A 21,790-nucleotide genomic window follows, 5' to 3' on the forward strand; every position below is an offset into this window, starting at 1 on the left:
TCTGACATTTTTGTCAGCCAGTTGGTGACCTTCACTGTCTCCGGGTGTATTCTTGTTGTGACTTCCTCTATGAGTCTCCTTTCCTACATCCTCATTGCCTCTTCTGTTCTCAAACTCCATACAGCTCATGGTAGGATGAAGGCATTTCCTGTCTTCCTGTCATTTCCTGCACTGTTTCCAGGAAGCCCAAAACACTGCAAAAAGGCTTTGCCTCACCCAGGCAGGGAATAGCCCTGGAGCCATGGAAGAGGTTCCCCTTTCGAAGGAACAGTAACATTCCTGGAGCCCCTGAGCCAGCAAAGAGGCTGAAGAGGGGGGCGGAAAACCCTGCGTAACCAGAACACATGCAGCAAGGTGGAGCGCACTCTCTCTCAATCTCACACACTCACACACACACAGTGGACAGAGGGGATTGCTTTAAAAAGCCCAGGGAATGTTTGCCAAATCTCCCCCCCCCAAGATGATGCAGGCAATCACCAACACAAGCAAGCATTACCACCAAGCAAAGCATGAGATATAACTTACAATCCTCTCTACACTTTCCTGGGAGCAAACCCCATTGACTACTTCTGAGTAGAAACGCAAAGGGCTGAACTCTGAAATGCTCAGCATCCCACCTGTGAAAGAAGTGGGACAGCTGGCAATGGGGAGGGCTCAGGAGAGGGAGGCAGGAGGGGGAGTATTGGAGATTGCTTTAAAAAACCCAGGGAGTGTTTGCCAAATTCCCTCCCCCCAGATGATGCAAGCTGTCCTGCTCCAGCAAGCCTTCCCAAGCAAGCCTTGGGAAGCCTTGGAGAGACAGGTGAGGGTGAGCAGTGAGCTGGACTATGTCCCAGAATGCTCTGGGGCAGAGGTGCTTCCATGATGGTGGCCAGGTTGGGCTGCAGGAGTGGCAGCAGCGAAGAGCAGGAGGAGAACGTGCAGCTCTGATGGGAGGCCACCTGGAACACAGAGGAAGAGGCTTCCCAAGCAAGCTCACCATTCCAACTGTGAAAGAAGCAGGACAGCTGGCAACAGGAGGGCTGAGTATGGAGAGGAGGGAAGTGAGAACAGCTGCCATAGTTTCCATCCATCCAGAAGTGTCAGGCTGCAGCAAATTTGTGTAACTCTATGGCATTTAGCACAACGCGTTTTTTGTTAATCGTGCGGAACTAATGCAGATAAATAGGCTCCACCTGTAGATCTGTTAGCATTTTTTATTCAGAATGTGCATGCACACATATATGAATATATTAGGTTTATATCTTTGTATAATAGGGATGATGAATATATTGGGAAACATATTTTTCCATGCAAAGTCATGCATAACTTTGAGTAATGCATAACTATGAGCTATAACTTAATGAGCACAACAAATTTAGATTCTTCTTTCTTGATTCAAAGCACCTCATGTAATCATAATGTAAATTGTTTCCTCCTTTTGCTCTCAATTTTTAAACTTTTATTTCAAACCTTTTCTGCTGCTGGATCGCCATTAGCTTAGCTTGCCAGAAATATGGGACATGTTTGTGTGAACAGATACACTGTTATAGTTTCAATATCCATATTTAGAAAGAGGATACTGGGTGGGTAATGGAAATCTTCTCTTGGGGTCCCCACAAATGATATTTCTATTATATTGATATGTGACCCTAAGGATCCCAGAGTAGTACACAAGCTTCTCTTTTATTCCCACAAAGCCTGAGAAATTTGTGTGACAAATTTTGACGGTCTTTTGGTTACTCAGAAGTCTTCATGGCTAAGCTGAGATATGAATGTGGATTTTCTCAGTACAACTCCAGCATGTGATCCACTAAAACAACAGTCCTTTCTGAGTTTGACAATAAGATTCTAATCTGCAGTTGATTTGTTGCCAAGTGGGATTTCATCTCCAGTAGCCACCTTTCACGTGGGCCTTAAGCACAATTCTATCCTGTGATGGAGCAGGCAAGCAAAGAGGCTTGTGCTGTATCCAGCGCAGGATAGGTGCCAGAATTAGCTCAGTCAGAGCAAGGGGAAATTTTCCCCTTACCCCTGGGTAAGGGTCGCTGGCCCCTATGGGTCTCCGCGGACTTGCACCACCTCCTGTGCCACGAGGTGAAAAAGGTTGAAAATCACTGCTCCTGATAATGAAGACAAATGGAATTGAAAACACACACACAGACACACACAATGTCTTCAGAATATGCAAGAAAAAGAAAAAAACATGGGTTTGGGAGGAAATCTGAGCTTCTGGTCACTGACAATTTCCTTTTACCCACAGCGCTTGTGCTAGTTGCTATTCTTTCAGTATGTTCTGCTTCATACCCAACATGCACTGGAGACCTTTACTTCCTTCCCAGTGCAGAGAAGTTTTTGACTGTGGATCCATCCAACATGTTTACTTCAGCCTGGCAGGTCTTCAAGTGCTTTGGGAAGAACAATTCTCAACCCTGCAATTTTCATAATCGATCAAGTAGTGAATACGCCAAGGATTAGCAGAAGGCACTTGCAAAGTTTGTAACAACACGCAAGGTGACACGTTCTTCTCTTCTATAGTGGGTTATAAAGACCCGGTTCAAAGCAATTTGGGCTTCACATGTCTGAGAGTTTCAGTGAAAACAGGCAGAGCTGTAAGTGAAGGGAATTTCAGGGTCTGTGTAGTGGGGAAGCTGTAACTGTTGTCAGATTTGAGGTCCATTTTATAGCACTTTTCAAGAATGCTGATGGCAGTAATAGCACTGATGATGGGCACATATGTCACAATGAAGGGGGCCCAGTATGCCTGGGGCCAAGGCTTTCTGATCTGCAGGCTGATTCCATTACTGCTGATAACTTTGCTACTGCAACTGCCTCATAGTGTCAGTATGAATTGTGACATTCGAAGGGTTTCACAGTTCTTCCTTGAAGGTACTAATTCTTTAGATGGTATTGTAATTGGTGAATTTACATCTTTCGTACAAGCAGAGCTCAGGGAACTTCCCCTTAATACCAGACCAAAATGGTCATCCTACATTCTGTAAGTAGTTATTTCAGCTATCCTCTCCCTGATAATATCTGAATGGAGAAACAATATAGTTATTTTTTAGATATTAGTTATTTGATTTTTCTCTGTAAACTGTAAACTGCTTTGTGAACTTTTGTTGAAAAGCCGTATATAATAATAATAATAATAATAATAATAATAATAATAATAATAATAATAATAATAATAATTTCCCCTGATTCTGAGGAGGTGGTTGGGGTCCTGGATCGCTGTCTGGAGCGGTTAGGGACTGGATATGGGCGAACTAGCTGAAATTAAATCCGGATAAGACAGAGGTGCTCTTGGTTCGGAAATCCACAGCTCGGGTGCTGGACTATCGTCCTGCTCTGAATGGGGTTGCACTCCCTCCGAAGGAGCAGGTCCGCAGCTTGGGGGATCCTGGATCCACAGCTGCTCCTGGAGTCCCAGGTGGCGGCTGTGGCCAGGGGAGCCTTTGCTCAGCTTCGGCTGATTCACCAGCTGCGACCGTACCTGGGGCTCTACGTGGGGCTGCCTTTGAAGACGGTCCAGAAATTACAACTAGTACAGAACGCGGCTGCTCGTGTGGTTCCCGGAGCACGTCGGTTTGACTCTGTCGAGCCGTTGCTCCGGCGGCTACACTGGTTGCCGGTTCTGCCCAATTCAAGGTGCTAGTTTTGACTTTTAAAGCCCTTTACGGCTCGGGTCCGGGGTATTTGAGGAACCGCCTCCTTCCCTACAATCCGGCCCGTGCTCTTAGATCATCTGGGGGGCCCTTTTGACTGTGCCGCCACTAAGAGATGTGAGAGGGGTGGCAGCCAGGAAGAGGGCCTTCTCGGTGGTGGCCCCTGAACTGTGGAATACCCTCCCCTTAGAACTGAGAACTGCTCCCTCGTTGCTAACGTTTTGGCGTTGACTGAAGACCTTTTTATTTCAAAAAGCTTTTAATTGTTAACAGACTGGCTGGCGTTCATGCTTTGATATGAAAATCCACGGGGTTTGTTTTGTTTTTAGCTTTTTAATTACTGTAAATTGTTTTTAATTGTTTTTCATGTTGTATTTTTAAATTGTTTGTTAGCTGCCTTGTGTGCCCGTTGGGCAAAAAGGCGGGGTACAAATTAATAATAATAATAATAATAATAATAATAATAATAATAATAATAATAATAATAATAATAATATACATACATACATACATACATACATACATACATACATACATACATACATACAGTATACAGTCATTATTCAGTTACTCCTTACATTTTTGTTACATTTCTCTGTTTCTCTTTGTATGACTAGATTCCTATTCAAGTCAAGTCCTCTTGTTCCGCAACATCTGTTACTTTCAGTTTGCAATAAATCTTTCTAAATTTGGATTGAGAGTAGAACTAATCCAGTCATCCTGAAATTATTCCTATGGAAGGGAAGATATTCATGCATGTCAATTAATCCGTGTTCCATCTTGTTTCCAACTTGTTCTGCACCGTCTTTTGTAGCCTAATAATTTGGTTGCAAAGAACCAGGGCAGGGTGCTCAAGCTCTGAAAGAGCAGCAACACTCATGAAGCTGAAAATCCCATATCTCAATCCACTGCCAGATCTCTGTGGCATGCCGACTTTCTGCTACATTTCTCATAGTTGTATAAGTTAGGAGGATGGTGGCACAGGGGTCAGCCTTCTCAGTAGTGGTGCCACAATTAAGGAACCCCCTACTGGGAGAATTAAGATCTACCCCTCCCCCCAAGGCATTTCGGTGAGGGTTCAAAACCTTTTTGTTATGTCTGACATTTGGGTGATGGCTTGTCTCCCTCCTGTGCTTTCATAGAAGATCCTTGAGTGTTTTTGCCCTTTTCAAATTGGTTTTATTTATTTTTTCTGATATTATTTATTGTTTTGATACAGTGTATATTTTATCCTTAAATTGTAAGCTGCATAGGGCATGTGCTCCAGCAGAGGAAAGTTGGGATAAATATCTTTTAAATAAATAATTAAAATAAGAAGAAGCTAGAAGAAACCAAAGGAATTCAATTCCTGTCTCAGCTCAAGTCCTTCCCCAGTTACCTTGGCCAAACACAAAATAAATCTCTATTCATCACTGAAATGTTCACCCTGTGGTTGGGATGTACCATGTCACAGCGTGGATTAGGATTCAATGGAGGGACTATCTAAACATAACACACACATTCAGATGCAATGTCTGTTTATCTAGGTAGCTATGTTTAAAGTCTATGCTATATGATAAGCTGACATCAGCTTGCAGCAAATAAAATCAAATTTGGTGAGTTCATCACAGCACTCAAAGAGAGAATTTTAGAGGATTAAAAAAAAACGTGGAAAACAAAATTATTCAAAACATTAACATGATCCTTTAATGGTATGAGGGCTTTGCTGTTACATGGCATGACTCCAACAGTTTCTATAAGTGAAAGAGTTCATTGCATGTGCCTTAATCAGGTGAAACTCTCATTGCAGTATGCTCTTCAGGAAATACCATGAAGCTCTTGCTCTTGAGTTTGCCATAAATGAGATCAACAGGAATGCCAACCTCTTATCCAACAAGACGCTGGGACGCATCATCTTTCCAGATTTCTTGAATTCAATGGGGAGCGCTTATGGCACTATGAATCTCCTTTTCACAGGGTGTCGCTATAATTACCATTGCGGCCAGAAACACAAGCTCATGGCCATCGTTGGAGGGCTCATCCCCCAAAATACAATCCACATGCACAGCATCTTAAATACCTACAAACTTCCACAAGTATGTTCCTTCATTGAAATGAACATAGCACTTGATTAAAGGAAATGAAGGGAGCAGTCCAACTGCTGCATTTACTCGTTAATTCATTCCTCCAAAGCAGCCAAGCTAAAAAATTTGGCTCTGCCCATTTGGCTCAACCCAGGTCCTCTTCAGGTAGCTACCTGGTACTTGCACCAGCATACATTAGAAAAAGAAACTCTTTTTTCTGTTGTTTTGTTCTGTTTAGAAGGGCTGTTATGAATACAGAAGTGTTGTGTGTTTGTGCTTTTGTGTGCTAAGTCAAACATTTCTCTTCATGTAGAAAAATCCAAATTTCTCCGTATTGAGAGATATGTATGTATTTACATGTATTTCTCTATACTTTGGACTTAGCCCTTCAATACTCCTGCCAACAGCAAAGCATTAGAGGACATTCAGATTTCACAATATTTGATGCTGAATCCGAAACCTGGAGGGGCACATTCCCTCTTGTTAGAGATTAGGAGAAAGATTTTGAAATTCAGGAGAAGAGGTAGGTTTCTGTCACCTCTAAAAATACTGTTGTCTTTTCTCCTTAGTTCAATTACAACTCATTTCACCATGTATTGAGTGATAAAACTCAGTTTCCTTTACTCCATAACATGCTTCCAACTGGAAATACTCAGCATGATGGGATTCTTCATCTCCTTAAGCACTTTGGATGGACATGGATTGGTGTCATTGTTTCAGATGATGAAATTGGGGCAATTTTCCTGCAGAGTTTGACATCTAGGCTCCTGGAGAACAACATTTGTGTCGAGTTTATGGAAATGATTCCAAAAATAAACAGATACTTTGATCCATCTGATGATCTACTTTGGACCAGAGAAAGAATAAATTCTACTCTGTTATTGAGCAGAAGCAATGTGATTCTTGTTAACGGGGATGCACGATCAATGGAGATTTTCCGAAAACTTCTAATCACCAATGAAAATGAATTAAGAAAGCCAATAGAAAAGGTTTGGATCATTACAGCTCAGTGGGATTTCGCAGCTATAAGTTATCTGGCTCAGTTTGCACCCAAAACATTTAATGGTACGTTATCCTTTGCCGTCCACTCGAATGACATACCAGGATATGAAGATTTCTTGGAGACAATCAACCCTTACCAATCAAAGCTTTATTTCATGCAACAGTTTTGGTCTTCAGCATTTAAATGTTTTCTCCCCTCGTCCTCTAAGAGAGCAGAAGTAAAGTGCAGTGGAAAGGAGAAGTTGAGGAACCTCCCTTCATATGTGTTTGAAATGCAAATGACTGGTCGGAGCTACAGTATCTACAATGCTGTGTATTCTGTCGCACATGCTCTCCATGCCATGTTTTCATCAAGATCCAAGCCAAAAGCCATCAGCGATGGAGCTACATTGAGTATCTGGAATCTCCACCCATGGCAGGTCGGACTATCTCTCAATTTGAGCATAATAAACCACAAGTGCAATTTGACACTAACACTGACTGGATTCTGGTTCCTAATTCATGTGCAGAAGGCAGTGGAAAGTACTTGTAGTCATAAATGAATTTCTACATTAGCTGATGATAAACCAATAGTGCAATAGTGCAATCCAGAGCGTCTTTATTCAGAAGTATCATCATTATTAAGAATATTTATGTCCTTTTTTAAAAAGCAAAAAGTAATTCACAAAGCAGCTCACACAGCTAAATTAATGAATGGCTCCCCATCCCCCAAAGGGCTCACAATCTGGAAAGAAAGAAAAAAAAGAAAAAAACATGGAGAAAGCACCAGTGACAGCCACTGAAAAGATGCCATGCTGGGGTAATGAAGGACAGTTACTTGCCATCTGCTAAACATGAGGACACATTTTAAAAGGTGCCTCTTATACCAGTTAGTAGGGATGGAAGAAATTCCTCTCTATTCCATGCGTTTTATTCCCAAGTGTGTAATGATATCTGCACAAATCCTCTGGCCTGCTCCTTGCTTCTGAGCATTTCTCACTAATGGGTTGTGTTGAGCTTTGTAAGTTACAAGTTGTTCAGAACGCGCCTATATTTACACACTGTGGCATCACGTGATCTGAAGTTAACAGCCCGATCCTGATGATGCCGAGTGCTTTCTGGCTTTTTCCAAAGTGACTTGCCAGATCTCGTGGCGCGGTCACTGCCAGAAGTGGTGAACAGCCAGGTCCGCATGACACAGGCAATGGAAACCTGCTGGTTCTAGTAAGCGCATGTGGGTGGTTGGAGGGAGATGAGGAGGAGAGGGCCAGGTGGGTTAGGCAGCACGGGGTGGCAATGGTGCAGGGAGTATGGCAGGTTGGGACTGGGAAGTGGGTAGGTTCAGCAGCAGCAGTAGCCGTCAAATCCTGACCCATTCCTGGCTTTGATCCCCTGAACTGCATCCTTACATATAGACACATATAGAGCATCCTCACATTGTCACATATAGAGCTGTTTGCGGCAATGTCTCTAAAATGGTCGTTGTCAGTGAGCTGTGGAAAGGCCAGCTCATATTGAACAAAGACCAGGCACAGCAACAAAGACCTTGAACAAAGGCCTTCCTAGAAGGGAGAAAGGTCCCCATGCACCACACATCCCAGGCTGTTTCATCAATGACGAGTCAACAAAAAAGTAGGAAGCTGAACTGATGGGAACAGACAACTACAATTGCTCAATTCTGCAATTCCTTCTTGGAAGCAAAGTTCTGTTTTATGCTCTCCAAAAAACAGAAAACCCTCCAACTTTGCTTCAATATAAAACACTGAATTTCATTCATGATGAAATGCTCACCACTAGATACCATCTCACGGAACTAGGAGAGCAATAATTCCTGTTCTGAGCAGGTGCGTGAGATGCATTTCCAAAAGCAGTAGCTGGAGTGACTCTCCCCAAAGTCAACTGACAAGCAGCTAACAAGGTTCATATAACTTGGATTCACCTGTTTTTGTCCGGTTGGCATGTGTGTCTACATGCGTGTGCACACACACACACACACACATACACACACACACACAATCTGTTCTTTTATATATCTGACTTTCTACCTCTCATCTTCTGACCCAGATCATTTCTTTCCTGAGAAATGTCCATTTCAACAACAGTGCCGGGGAAGAAATTTCTTTCGACCAGCAGGGAGATCTGGCAAGTTCATTGGATATCATCAACACAGTCACATTCCCCAATCGCTCCTTCAAGAGCATCAGTGTTGGCAGGATGGACCCCCAGGCTCCTGCAGGCAGAGAATTCACCTTGAATGGAAGTGCCATCCTGTGGAATCCCAGGTTCAAGCAGGTGGGGAGGATGATGCTGTTTTCTGAATCAAGAATTGGGAGACTGCAGGGGAGGCTGAGGCTGTAATTCTTTGAAAAAATGGAGTGCGTTCCATTTAATTCAGTGGAAATGACTTCTGAGTAGACATGAACAGGATGGTACTCTAATGGCCCAATCTTAACATGCCAGTGTGCCTCCAGGACTAGTGTCCTGGTGCTGGAATATGGTTACAGCATTGTAAGAGCTGTTTGGGAAGTGCTCATAGCTGCTTGCTTTCAGACTACCGCTATAGATGGCAAGGGTACCCTCTCACCATGACTGCAAAGAGAAGATCCTCTGAAGGTCCTTGGTAAATCAGCAGTGTGGGCAGAATGAGGCCAGAGGTGGGAGGTTTGGGGCAGATTTGGGAAGATCGGGGTTCAGAGGAAGGAGGGTATGGAACGTGGCACAAGTGACTTGTGCCGGAAGCTATCCCTTCTGGAGCAACCAACAGGCGCCCTTTGTCTCCTCTGACTTGTGCCAGCTGAAGAGCTGGTGCAGGTCCAAAGAGACCCAGTGGTGACCTCGTTGTAGAGTTGATGAGAGAAAGGTATAAAATAGCTGGTTACTTTGAGGGCACATGGATGTAAACAGAGGACTAGGTATGTCGTTAAATGGAGAAAAATGAACATCATAGCAATCTGTACCATCCAGTTGATACCTACACACACACCCATTCCCTGTGATCATTCTTAGATGGTGCCCCAGTCCAGATGTGTTGAGAAGTGCCATCCTGGCCAGAATAGGCATGTTCGCCAGGGGCAGCAGATTTGTTGCTATGATTGTGTCCAATGCTCTGAAGATAGGATTTCAGTGCAGATGGGTGAGTGAAAGACTGCAAAGCTACTTTCTCATTATTATTGCTATTATCATTTTTATCATTATTTCTACATGAGGATGAAAAAAATGTTTCTTCAGGCCTGGGAGGAGTCAGGGATGGCGGAGCAGGCCTCCTCTGCATCCTCACCCCCTCCCAGGCCTAAAAATCCTACTTGGTTCTGCACCTATGAATAAGCTTGCACAGTTCCAAGTAGACCGATAGAGTTTGCAGGGGATTTGTAAGGAGTATCCACCTGAGGGAGGACATGACTGAGACATATAAAATTAAGCATGGGAAGGATAAAGTGGATAGAGAGATGCCCTTTACACTCTCAAATAACACCAGAACCAGGGGAGTGTTGGGAGATTTAGGACAGAAAAAAAAAGGTTTCTTCTCTCAGCGTGTGGTTGGCATGTGGAACTGCTTGCCACAGGATGTGGTGATGGGATCTTGCCTGGATTCCTTTAAAAGGGGATTGGACAAGTTTCTGGAGGAAAAATCCATTATGGGTTACAAACCATGATGTGTATGTGGAACCTCCTGATTTTAGAAATGGACTATGTCAGATGCAAGGGAGGGCACCAGGATGCAGGTCTCTTGTTATCTGGTGTGCTCCCTGGGGCATTTGGTGGGCTGCTGTGAGCTACAGGAAGCTGGACTAGATGGGCCTATGGCCTGATCAAGTGGGGCTGTTCTTATGTTCTTATGAGTTAGGGGACAAATTCTCCCTTACCTCAAGGAGATCTCCAGCCTCCTCCATTCCAGCCCTGGATACAGCAGAGGCTGCACGGACCCCACTGGATCGCACAGCAGCACTTTGGGTAGGATTGGGCTGTAAACTGAGTTCAATGAGACTTGCTCCCAACTAAGTACATATAGGATTGCTGCCTAATTCATTCATTCTGAGATATTCCCCATTGAAAAGTGTGGTTTTCATTTTAATAGGACAGCCAAAACTGCAAAGCTTGCTTAGCAGATACACTCAACAGCCTAACATTTGACTTCAAATTTTCCAAACACCACATTTCTTTCAATAGCACCGATCAATTTATAAATATTTTAATCACCTTAATTCATGTGGAGAAGGGCTTTCTTGCTTGACTTCACTCAAAAACAGATCAATCCTCTGTTAGGACATTGCCAAATTTCCTTTTACACAAGGCAAGAGTCTCTGTCCAGCATACCAATATTTTTCTTAAAAAGCAGAACACTTTGTGAGATCCACTCACCAACAAAAGGGGAACTTTACTCCCTGGAAGAAAACTTGGTGGGTCAGAAAAATCCTGTGGCTTCTGTCACTAACTCGTTTTTCATGCTTCAAAAAAAAAAAAAAAAAGAGTCTGAAGTGTAAGAGCACAATCCTGGGCTCAGCGCACCGGCTCACCACTGGCATACAATGTCACAAAAGTGCTATAAGACACGTTTGTGAGGCTTACTGCTGGGCAAGCGCCAGTGGTAGCCCAGTACCTCCTGGTGGTGGGTTAGCATCAGACGGGCACCTGCGCTCCGCTGCATGGCGGTCACATGGACCACAGAGCCGCAATAAGTTAAGCGGAGGCATGGGGGGATGCGGGGAGGAGGCGTTCCGGGGAGGGGGGAGGGACGGAGGATGGGGAGAAGGCAGGGAGCAGGCGTGACGGGGAGGCGGGAGGCACAGAGAGGGAGGCAGAGGTGTGACAGGGGGAGGGAACGGGGAGGGAGGGAGGTGGGACCGGTGGATCAAACTGGTGGATCCTGTTCGTGTGGGGCTAACTGCCCGACACAAACGCTTTTACCTCACTCAGCAGTGAATCAAGTAACCCCATTCCTGGGCTATCTCCCTTTCCCGGGGGAAGGGGACAAAAGTCCCCTTCTTCCGAGGTGCCGCCCCCGGCTGCCATGGGCACACAGGATCTTTGCTGCCGCTGAAGTCGAGCACCCTGGGGGCTGAGGATTGCGCTGTAATACTCTGCAAAGCCTGGATCACATATCCCCAAGTGAAACGTTCTGATGTTGGTCTAATTATAGCCACTGAACATTCTTGATGGATTTTGAAAGAGTCAAATTGAATTAATTCAGTTCAATGACTTCCTGTTTCAAAAGCAAAACTTGCTATCACTTTTTTCAGTGAGCTTCTTGAAATCTCTATAATACCTGATTTTATGCCAGTTACAAGATGCTGATCCCATCAAGTTGAATGGGCTAATATAGATATGCTGAAATTATGGAGATTGGCTTATTTCTTTCAGATGCAGAACAGTGTGACAAATGCCCAGAAAAGCAGTACCCAAACAGTCGCAAGGATCAGTGCATCCCCAAAGTTTTAATCTTTCTATCCTTCAATGAGATCTTGGGAATCCTTTTGTCTTCCTTGGCTCTTTTCCTTGCCCTGCTGACAGTTCTGGTGATGTGGAGTTTCATTCAACACAGGAATACTCCCATTGTCAAGGCCAACAACTGGGGCATCACCTGCACTCTTCTCTCTTCTCTGCTGCTCTGCTTTCTGTGTTCCTTCCTATTCCTTGGTCGGCCTGGGAAGGTGACCTGCCTTCTCCGCCAGACAGTATTTGGCATGGTCTTCACTGTTGCTGTGTCTTGTGTGTTGGCCAAAACTATCACTGTCATTTTGGCCTTCATGGCCACCAAGCCAGGAAACAGCATGAGGAAATGGGTGGGGAAGAGGCTGGCAGTCTCAGTCATCATTCTGTGTTCTCTCATTCAAGCTGGTCTCTGTGTGGTTTGGCTGGCAACATCTCCCCCCTTCCCAGAGTTGGACATGCACTCCCACATTGACCAAATCATTATACAATGCAATGAAGGGTCAGTTTTCATGTTCTACATTGTCCTGGGCTACATGGGATGCTTGGCCTTGATCAGCTTCGTCGTGGCTTTCTTGACCAGGAAGCTGCCTGATACTTTTAATGAAGCCAAACTGATCACTTTCAGCATGTTGGTGTTCTGCAGTGTTTGGGTATCTTTTGTCCCCAGCTACCTGAGCACCAGGGGGAAATACATGGTGGCTGTGGAGGTCTTCTGCATCTTGACCTCCAGTGGTGGGTTGTTGAGTTGCATCTTTCTTCCAAAGTTCTACATTATTATTCTGAGGCCTGAGCTGAACACTAGAGCCCAGCTAGTACGGAAGAAGTTTACTAGTCCATGACTTTTGGAATTGATCTCATATTTACCATCCCCAACTTTTCTTTCTCATCTCCTTTGCAATCCCTAAGTGTTAGCTGAACCTCTGATCCTTATCAGATGCTGTAAATATGCATTCAATGGAACCGTGAGTGTACAACTTCTTTTTAATACAGATATAACAAACCTCCGCTACTTTGTCTTTTTATTGATTAGCAGTCAGCTGGGTGAGGGAGGTTCCCTGGGGTGATACCCTAAAGGGGGGGGTTCCGCTGCTTGCTCTACTCTGCTTCCTCCCCATCACCAAAAGGAAACTTTTATTTTTCCAGTAAGCATGATGTCATGTAACATTGTGATGTCACTTCTGGGTTTTCCCCAAAGGGTGGAATGCTCACTGCTGTGTTTTAATGGCCCCATTCCTTCTTCTGTGAAGGGAGCCTCTACAGGAGAAGGAACAGTGTTTGTGAAGCTTCCTCCTCTGTAAATAGGGTGGAGCCTGGGGCAGTCATGCGCCCCCCCAGCTTAGTGCCCAGGACAGGTGCCCCTCTGGCTCTGCCCATGTTAGATCTCTGCAAGTGATAATCACATCAAGTGATTATAAATGTGAAAAAAGGCCAAGTGATAAAGAGTTAATTGGTCAAGATCAATTTCCTAGGAACCCATCTCACAGGTGTTCTTTTGTTCAGCTGCAGGTGAATGTTGCTTAACAACATTCCGATCAGCGACGGACTGCATGCATGACGGTCCGTCGCTGATCCTTGTCACACCCCCAAAGCTGAGAGGAGCTGTGCTCCCCTTGCCTCCAAATGCTTTTCTGAGTCCTGCAGAGGCCACATGCTCCAGAGGCTTTGAAAAGATGATGTCGTTTAACAACGGTGTCACTTAACGAAGTGTGTGCGGTACCACATCCCCATCATTAAACGATGCATACCTGTACTCTAAAAATAGGATGTACAAAGGCCTCATAAGTTTTGCAGATTTTTACCAAAATTCACACCACACACATCAACTAAGTGGCTAATAAAATGCTGCTCAATGCCCCAGTTCAGGATTAGAGTACTGCTATACTGGGCAACATCCCTGGTACATAATAATAATAATAACAGGTATTTATATACTGCCTTTCTTGGTCTTTATTCAAGACTTTATTCAAGGCGGTTTACATAGGCATGCTTTTATCTAAATCCCTATTAAATAGGGATTTTTACAATTTCAAAGAAGGTACTTTCTTTCAAGAACGACTACATTCAAGGTGTTTCATTCCGATCTGGCTTCACATTCTGGCCTCCATCCTTCCACACTCAGAGCAGATGGAATTGCTCGGCTTCAGCTTGTCAGCTGCTCCTAGGTCGCACGGTGCCGGTGGCCTCAAACTGGCAACATTGTGGATGTTATCTTCAGGCAGACGGAGGCTCTACCCTCTAGACCAGACCTCCTGCCCATTACATTAAATATATGTAAATACATTATATGTATTTACATTATTATATTATATGCATTATATGTAAATATATTTTACATATTATATGTAAATATATACAGTATTATATGTAAATACAGTATTATAAGTAAATACATTATATGTAAATACATTAAATATATGTATTGCTGTTCCTCTTCACTGCTACTGAGAAGGTATCGGTTTTAAACTGAAGACATTATGAAAGCATGGTGAACAGCTCTATGGATGGTTCGGTGGAGGGATGCTGTAGTGTGGTGGGGCTAGGACTGGACTCTCAATAACTCAGACTTGAAGAACTGACAGGGAATGGTGGAGCAAATCCCTGAATATGGCAATTGAAGTCCCTCCACCTAACCATCCATAGAGCTATTTCACCAGGCTGTCATACTGTCTTCAGTTGAAAACCGATACCTTCTCAGTAGCAGTGAAGAGGAACAGCACTGCATTGGGGGGGGGGGGGTTAGTTAGGATTGAGCTGTTAATCAAGCACACCAAATGTGTACGTGAAAGTGCTTGTGTTCAGTTGGAATTCCTCCAACCCTTTGGGATGGGATGCTCATCCAATTCCTCCATGTGATGGTACTATAAACATGTTTGATGTGGATGGCTGGTGGTTGCCACATTATAAAGATAATGTGCAGCTCTTCTCTATTCTCAATAGTCCCTTGCCACCATTATGACACACTCAGCTCTCTGAAGCCTCATTAACATCTAAAGTCAAGGGCATGCTTTATTTATATCTTAAATTTTTCTCCCACACGAAGGACTATTCTGTCAAACCAAGTGAGTTCTTTATACCATGCCTATAATCTCTGTCATCCCTGGGGACAATTATCTGATCTTAATAAACTTTAAAAATGACTTATTCAGAGTTCAGTGGTAAATGAAGCTGGAGAAAGCTGAAGGTTCTGTCTGACTTAAGTCGACATAACTGCTGACATAAGTTTCTGGGCGCAAAAGATCGTCCATGGATGGTTTGAGGATCTGAGATCCTGACAATAGGATTTCCCATTTCTGATTTCAGCTTTCAGTCACTCTCTCAAAACTTTCAGATTTCATTTTCACTAACCTGACACACTTGCAACTTTATGCTATCAAAGAAAAGCTTGAAAGGATATGAGAAGGGACCAGTGAACTCTGAAGAGTCTACTGCATCCAACCAACTCTTGCATCCATCTGTGTATAGGCATGGAGATAAGAGGACAGTGACTATTTTATGACATGGAGTGACATGGAGATAAAAGAACAGTTATTTCCCCCCACCCCCAGAAAGCTGTAGATTGCATGATTGTATTTCTTCTTGTAATGATCTAGCCCATACGATTCTGTTTCCTGAGTGTAAAGTGCCACGGATTTTGAAGGTGTACTATATAAATGGACTGCCTACAAACTCAATAGCTGCCTGCCTTTTACATTTTATTTTTGCTTTGTGAAATAGCCAGCATTCACAGTAGAAACTGCTATGTCCTGTCCTACCAAAGAACTCTAATTGAAGATGGACTCCACCAATCCTATACAAAGACAGAACCAAACAGGTATCACAGGATTTTTCCTTTTGGGATTATCTGTTGACCCAAAGAACAAGAGGCTTCTGTTTGCTATAGGCCTGTTAATCTACCTGTTGACTTTGGCAGGGAATCTAGTCATCATTATATTGATCAGAGTTGACCAACACCTCAAAGCTCCCGTGTACTTTCTCTTGGGCAATCTCTCTTTCATTGAGATCTGTTCCACATCCACCACACTCCCAAAGGTGTTGTGGGACTTCTTGCTGGGGAACAAGTCCATCTCCTTCATAGGATGTGCACTACAAATGTATTTCTTTGCCACTTTAGGAAGTACAGAGTGTGTGCTCCTCTCAGTGATGGCATATGACCGTTATGCTGCTATCTGTCATCCTCTCCAGTATACACTGATCATGAGCCAGCCCATATGTTGGAGTCTTGCTTGCAGCTTCCTGGATTATTGGCAACTTCAATTCTGTTATCAACACATCACTTGTCTTTTCCCTAACTTTCTGTCACTCCAATGAAATTGACCATTTCTTCTGTGACATTCCTCCTATTCTGCATCTCTCTTGCTCTGATGTAGTTCTTGTCCAGTTGATGATCTTCACCGTCTCTGCATTTCTTATGATTGTGCCTTTCTCCCTGATCCTTCTTTCCTACATCCTCATTGTCTCTTCTGTGCTCAAGATCCGCAGAGCCAGTGGTAGGATAAAGACATTCTCCACTTGTATTTCTCACCTCACTGTGGTGAGCATCTTCTATGGCACCATCATCTACACCTACCTGCGACCCTCCTCCAAACATTCCTTGGATGAAGATCGCCTGGTTTCTGTGTTTTATGCTATCATTACTCCACTGTTAAACCCCCTGATCTACTGCTTTAGGAACAAGGAAGTGCAGGGGGCACTTTGGAGAGCACTTGGGAAGAACATGTTGTAGGTTTAGGTTTAGGAAGATGATATTCACCAGAAAGTGTGTTTTTAAAGGCGCAATCCTAACTCACTTTCCAGCATTGACATAAGGGCAATGCAGCTTCGAGGTAAGGGAACAAATATTCCCTTACTTTGAGGAGGGCTCTCTGAGTGCCACTCAACTGCAGGATGCCCCATACATCCCATTGGCACAGCTATGCCAGTGCTGGAAAATTTCTATGTTTTTTGTTCCTTCACATTAGCCTCCTGCTGTTTCTGACACAAGCACAAGTTATCTAGCCATGTATGTACCAATTGTTGAAATAACAGTTAAGTCATAATGACCTATGACTAAAGGGGAGAAAAGAAGCCTGAAGAAATAGCCAATATGAGTTTTGTTTTCCTTTGGCCTGAGATTGAAAAGGCCTGAAACTGAAAAGATTAGACAAGTCCGCCAATATTTCTCTCGGCATCACAATTTGTTGTCTATGAATTTGTTCACATTCCTTTCATACTGAATGGTGTTCATTTATTTTGGTGAACTGGTGCCTCCAGAAATCAAGAAATGAAACTCACATTCATTGAGGTCTGTTCCACCTCTTCCACCATTTCCAAGATTTTCTGGAACCCCTTTTCATTTCATACATGTGTGGTGTTCTCCAGATGCATTTGTTTATAACTCTGAAAGACCCAAGGCCCTATCCTAACTAGCCCTTCCCTCCAGTAATGATGCAGCCACACTAATAGAGCAAAAGCTGCATCCTGTGAGGGGATGGGCAGACAAGGAGGTCTCCTCAAAGTGAGGGAACATTTGTTCCCTTAGCATAGGGCAATTGTTTGCTACCCAAATGGTTCTTCTCAGATCCACACCAGCCATTTTGCTGGTATAGGTTCAAAGAGGAGAGAGAGCAATGAAGGAATGGATTATGTTACCGAAGCATGTTTCTGCCACCAGTACCCACACGCACTGTCCTCTGTTCCACCTCCTGCCCACGCACTCCTCACCCAGATGCTCCCTTTTTCTCCCCCTCCCTCTCCCATTCCATCCACTAATCAGCCCCCGTGCCAGCTTACCTGCTGTCCCACTCGTAGCCAGTAGTGGCAGCAACACTGCTGGATTACTGGAATATTCAACTCCATTTAACGCAGCCTTGGTTTTTGCCCTGGACTTCTGTCATTCCAACCAAATAGACTACTTTTTCTGTGACATTCCACTCCGCATCTCAAGCTCTGACACAAAACCAAGCAAATGATTACTTTCCCTTCCTCTGGATTGTTGGCTGACACACTTTTATTTGAAGCACAACTATTGACACACTATTATTTGAACGGGCATGCTTAACTGCACATGGATGCAATGGAATGTGCCTACCAAAAGACCTACCCAGTGATAATCAGTTTGGGCCAGTGGCCAGAGGCCTCAGATTCCGCAGGCCTCAAGGAAGTACACTGTTCGGTTGCTCAGAGCAATCACTTCCCCTCCCTCATTCTAGCTGGCTGGTTTGAAAGAAGATTTGCCTTTGCTTTTGTTTCTTGGAACATTCCATGAATGGTTGCATCTTACAGCACACTTGAACCTGTAAACAAAAGCCACATCCTGGGAGCTTCTTGACTTGTAAGCAACTTCATTAGTAACAAAAAATAAGGGTCCCTAATTCTAGTTATCCTTACCACTCCATGGCCAAACTGAATGGAGGTGCTGCCCCCTGTTGCCTCACCCTCAGGAGTACGTAAAACAAGCAGAGGCCCCATCTGCACTGGGGGGGATGATCACTAAACAGACATGAAGGCACAAAAGAACGATCCGTGATGAGTTCATCCTACAAAGCCCCTATATTTTCCTATGGGAATTTAGTCTATAGAAAGCTGAGTCACAGACTCATTGTTTACTCTCTAACTGATCTCTGTTTGCTTTGCATTGAGCTTGCCATGACCCATGCTTGTGTTTTAGGAAGCCCGTTGGTGTTGTATTAAGCACCCCAATATCCTAGAACAACCATGCCAACCGGACTAGTAATCAAATTCTCTTCCTTTCCAGTCTTTTTTTCTCTTCTTCCCTCCCTTGCTGTCCTTGAAGACAACCAAGAAACCCCTGCTTTAGCATCCACTGAGTAGGCACTCTCCCAGCCAAAAGCCACCAGGGAGCAATGGGCACTTGTTATACAGGTGTTAGATAGGCACTACACAGGCGCTATACAGGTGCTACATAGGCGCTATATAGGTGTTAGATAGGTGCTACATAGGCACTCTATAGGTGCTACATAGGCACTATATAGGTGTTAGATAGGTGCTACATAGGCGCTATATAGGTGTAAGGTGCTATATAGGTGATACAGGTGCTAGATAGGCACTAGATAGGTGTTAAATAAGCGTTAAATAGGCACTAGACAGGCGTTATATAGGTGTTAGATAGGCGCTACACAGGTGTTAGATAGGTGCTATATAGGTGTTAAATAGGCACTAGAGAGGCGGTATATAGGTGTTACATAGGCACTAGATAGGCACTAGATAGGTATTAGATAGGTGCTATATAGTTGCTACATACGAATTATATAGGTGTTACATAGACGCTATATAGGTGTTACATAGGTGCTAGATAGGTGCTGTATAGGTGCTACATAGGTGTTAAATAGGCACTAGAGAGGCACTATATGTGTATATGTTCAGCTGGATCTCACACAATGTCTGCAACCCTTTGAGGTGGGATCAGGGCCTTAGATCAGCAGTTTGCCTCCCCCAGCATTTTTTCCAAATCTGTCCTCTTTATCTAATCTGGTGCCTATATAGATAGGTGTTATACAGGTGTTAGATAGGCACTACACAGGTGCTATACAGGTGCTACATAGGCGCTATATAGGTGCTACATAGTCACTATATAGGTGCTACATAGGCGCTATATAGATGTTAGATAGGTGCTACATAGGCGCTATATAGATGTTAGATAGGTGCTACATAGACACTATATAGGTGCTACATAGGCGCTATATAGGTGTTAAGTGCTATATAGGTGATACAGGTGCTAGATAGGCGCTAGATAGGTGTTAAATATGTGTTAAATAGCCACTAGACAGGCGTTATATAGGTGTTAGATAGGCGCTATATAGGTGTTAGATAGGTGCTAGATAGGCGCTACACAGGTGTTAGATAGGTGCTATATAGGTGTTAGGTGCTATATAGGTGTTAAATAGGCACTAGAGAGGCGGTATATAGGTGTTACATAGGTGCTATATAGGTGCTATATAGGTGTTAAATAGGCACTAGATAGGCACTATATAGGTATTAGATAGGTGCTAGATAGGCGCTAGATAGGTGCTACATAGGCATTAGATAGGCGCTATATAGGTGTTAGATAGGTGCTATATAGGCACTATATAGGTGCTAGATAGGGGCTAGATAGGTGTTAGATAGGAGTTAGTTGCTAGATAGGCACTATATAGGTGCTAGATAGGTATTGCATAGGTACTATATAGGCATTATATAGGTGCTATATAGGTGTTAGATTGGCGCTATGTAGGTGTTAAATAGGCACTTTCAATACAAATAAATACTACCTGCATCACAGTGATATGTTTTACTTTTGCCAGGTTGCAGGCCTGTGTATTTCACTGGTGTGTAAATGAAAGGATATGTTGCATGTTATTTCTATGTAGGCAATACATTTTACATGGCATGCAGAGATGCATTTATTCTATGCAAATTATTGCTACATTGCTTTACAGATAATGAATGCATCTTTCAAAAAAACACACATAATTTTCTCTTCATGAAATTTGGGGGAGTTTCAGGTATTTGATGTTTCTCCAGACTTATCCTTTCATTTTGCCCACCAGTATAGATACCTGACATCATTGCCCCCCTTGAAAAAATAGTCGCCCCCCCACCTCTAGAATCCTGGCTATGGGCCTGGGTGGGATGCTTATACATCCCTCAGTGTGACAGTTCTAACAACATGTACCTGGGGGATGCAGGTTGGTGAGGTTGGTTGGTGGACACCAAGGCAATCTCTTCTCCATTCACAATAGTCCCTTGTTGCAATTACTGACAAACCCAGCACTCTGAAAGTCTCATTCACTTCCAAAGCCATGGCTGCAATTTAAATTCTTCTTTCAATTGTCCTCTCACCCAAAGGACTGTTCTGTCAACCCAAGTGAGTTCTTTACACCATGCCCTTTGTTTCTGTCAGCTCTAGGGACAGTTGCTCGGGCTTAGTAAAAAACACTTAAAAGGTAGGAGTGTCTTACTCACAGTTTGATAGCAGATGAAGATGGAGAAAGCTGAAGGTTCTCAGATGATGATGACCACCCTTAAATTCAGTGCATGTGACAGGTAATAAATAGATTCTGACTGCATTTTTTTAAATCACTCTTGAAATAAATTTCTGTGTGACAGTTCCTCTGAGGCTAGCTTGGGGATTTGAGATCCTAAAAATAGGATTCCGCAACTAGAGAACAAGGAAGTGCTTTACGATCTCTTCTTTTCAACGTTCTAAGCCTCAAGGAGCCCTGCAGAGGACTGCGTGGGCCTCCATGCAACTCCTGCAGCAGCCTGCAGTAAGTAAAAGCACCCCCCCTTTCACCCCTGTTAGCAATGCAATCCTGGGGATCCTTGTCTCTGCCCCCGCAAAGACTTACCTTGAGAGTAAAACTCCCCAAAAGTTTGAGAACCACTGCCTTATTATATAATAGCACACATGGATATGTATATTTATAGTACATATACTGTACCCATAGTATATACAGATGTTCACTGATTTATTTTATTGGGGAAAGCATTTGCAACCATATCCTAGCAAACCACCGTCATGGTTCGTTAGTTTTAATACACCCAGCACACTATATGTGCACGACGAGGCACTCTTCCAAAACCATTTCATGAAGATATATCCTCTCCTGCTGAGACTAGCTTACAGTAACTCAGCTCAGAAATGCTAAAGATACTAACTCTTAACAACTTAAACTAGGTGAACTGAGAGAA

The 21,790-nt window shown here is 43.6% G+C and overlaps 1 pseudogene; it reads left to right on the forward strand.

Moving 5' to 3' along the window:
- The first annotated feature begins 15,892 nt into the window (after positions 1 to 15,892).
- On the forward strand, positions 15,893 to 16,844 carry LOC136653144 (olfactory receptor 5G9-like; annotated as a pseudogene).
- The last annotated feature ends 4,946 nt before the right edge of the window (positions 16,845 to 21,790 follow it).

This window comes from Tiliqua scincoides, chromosome 5, assembly GCF_035046505.1.
Source record: "Tiliqua scincoides isolate rTilSci1 chromosome 5, rTilSci1.hap2, whole genome shotgun sequence".
In the NCBI taxonomy this organism is placed as follows: Eukaryota; Metazoa; Chordata; class Lepidosauria; order Squamata; family Scincidae; genus Tiliqua; species Tiliqua scincoides.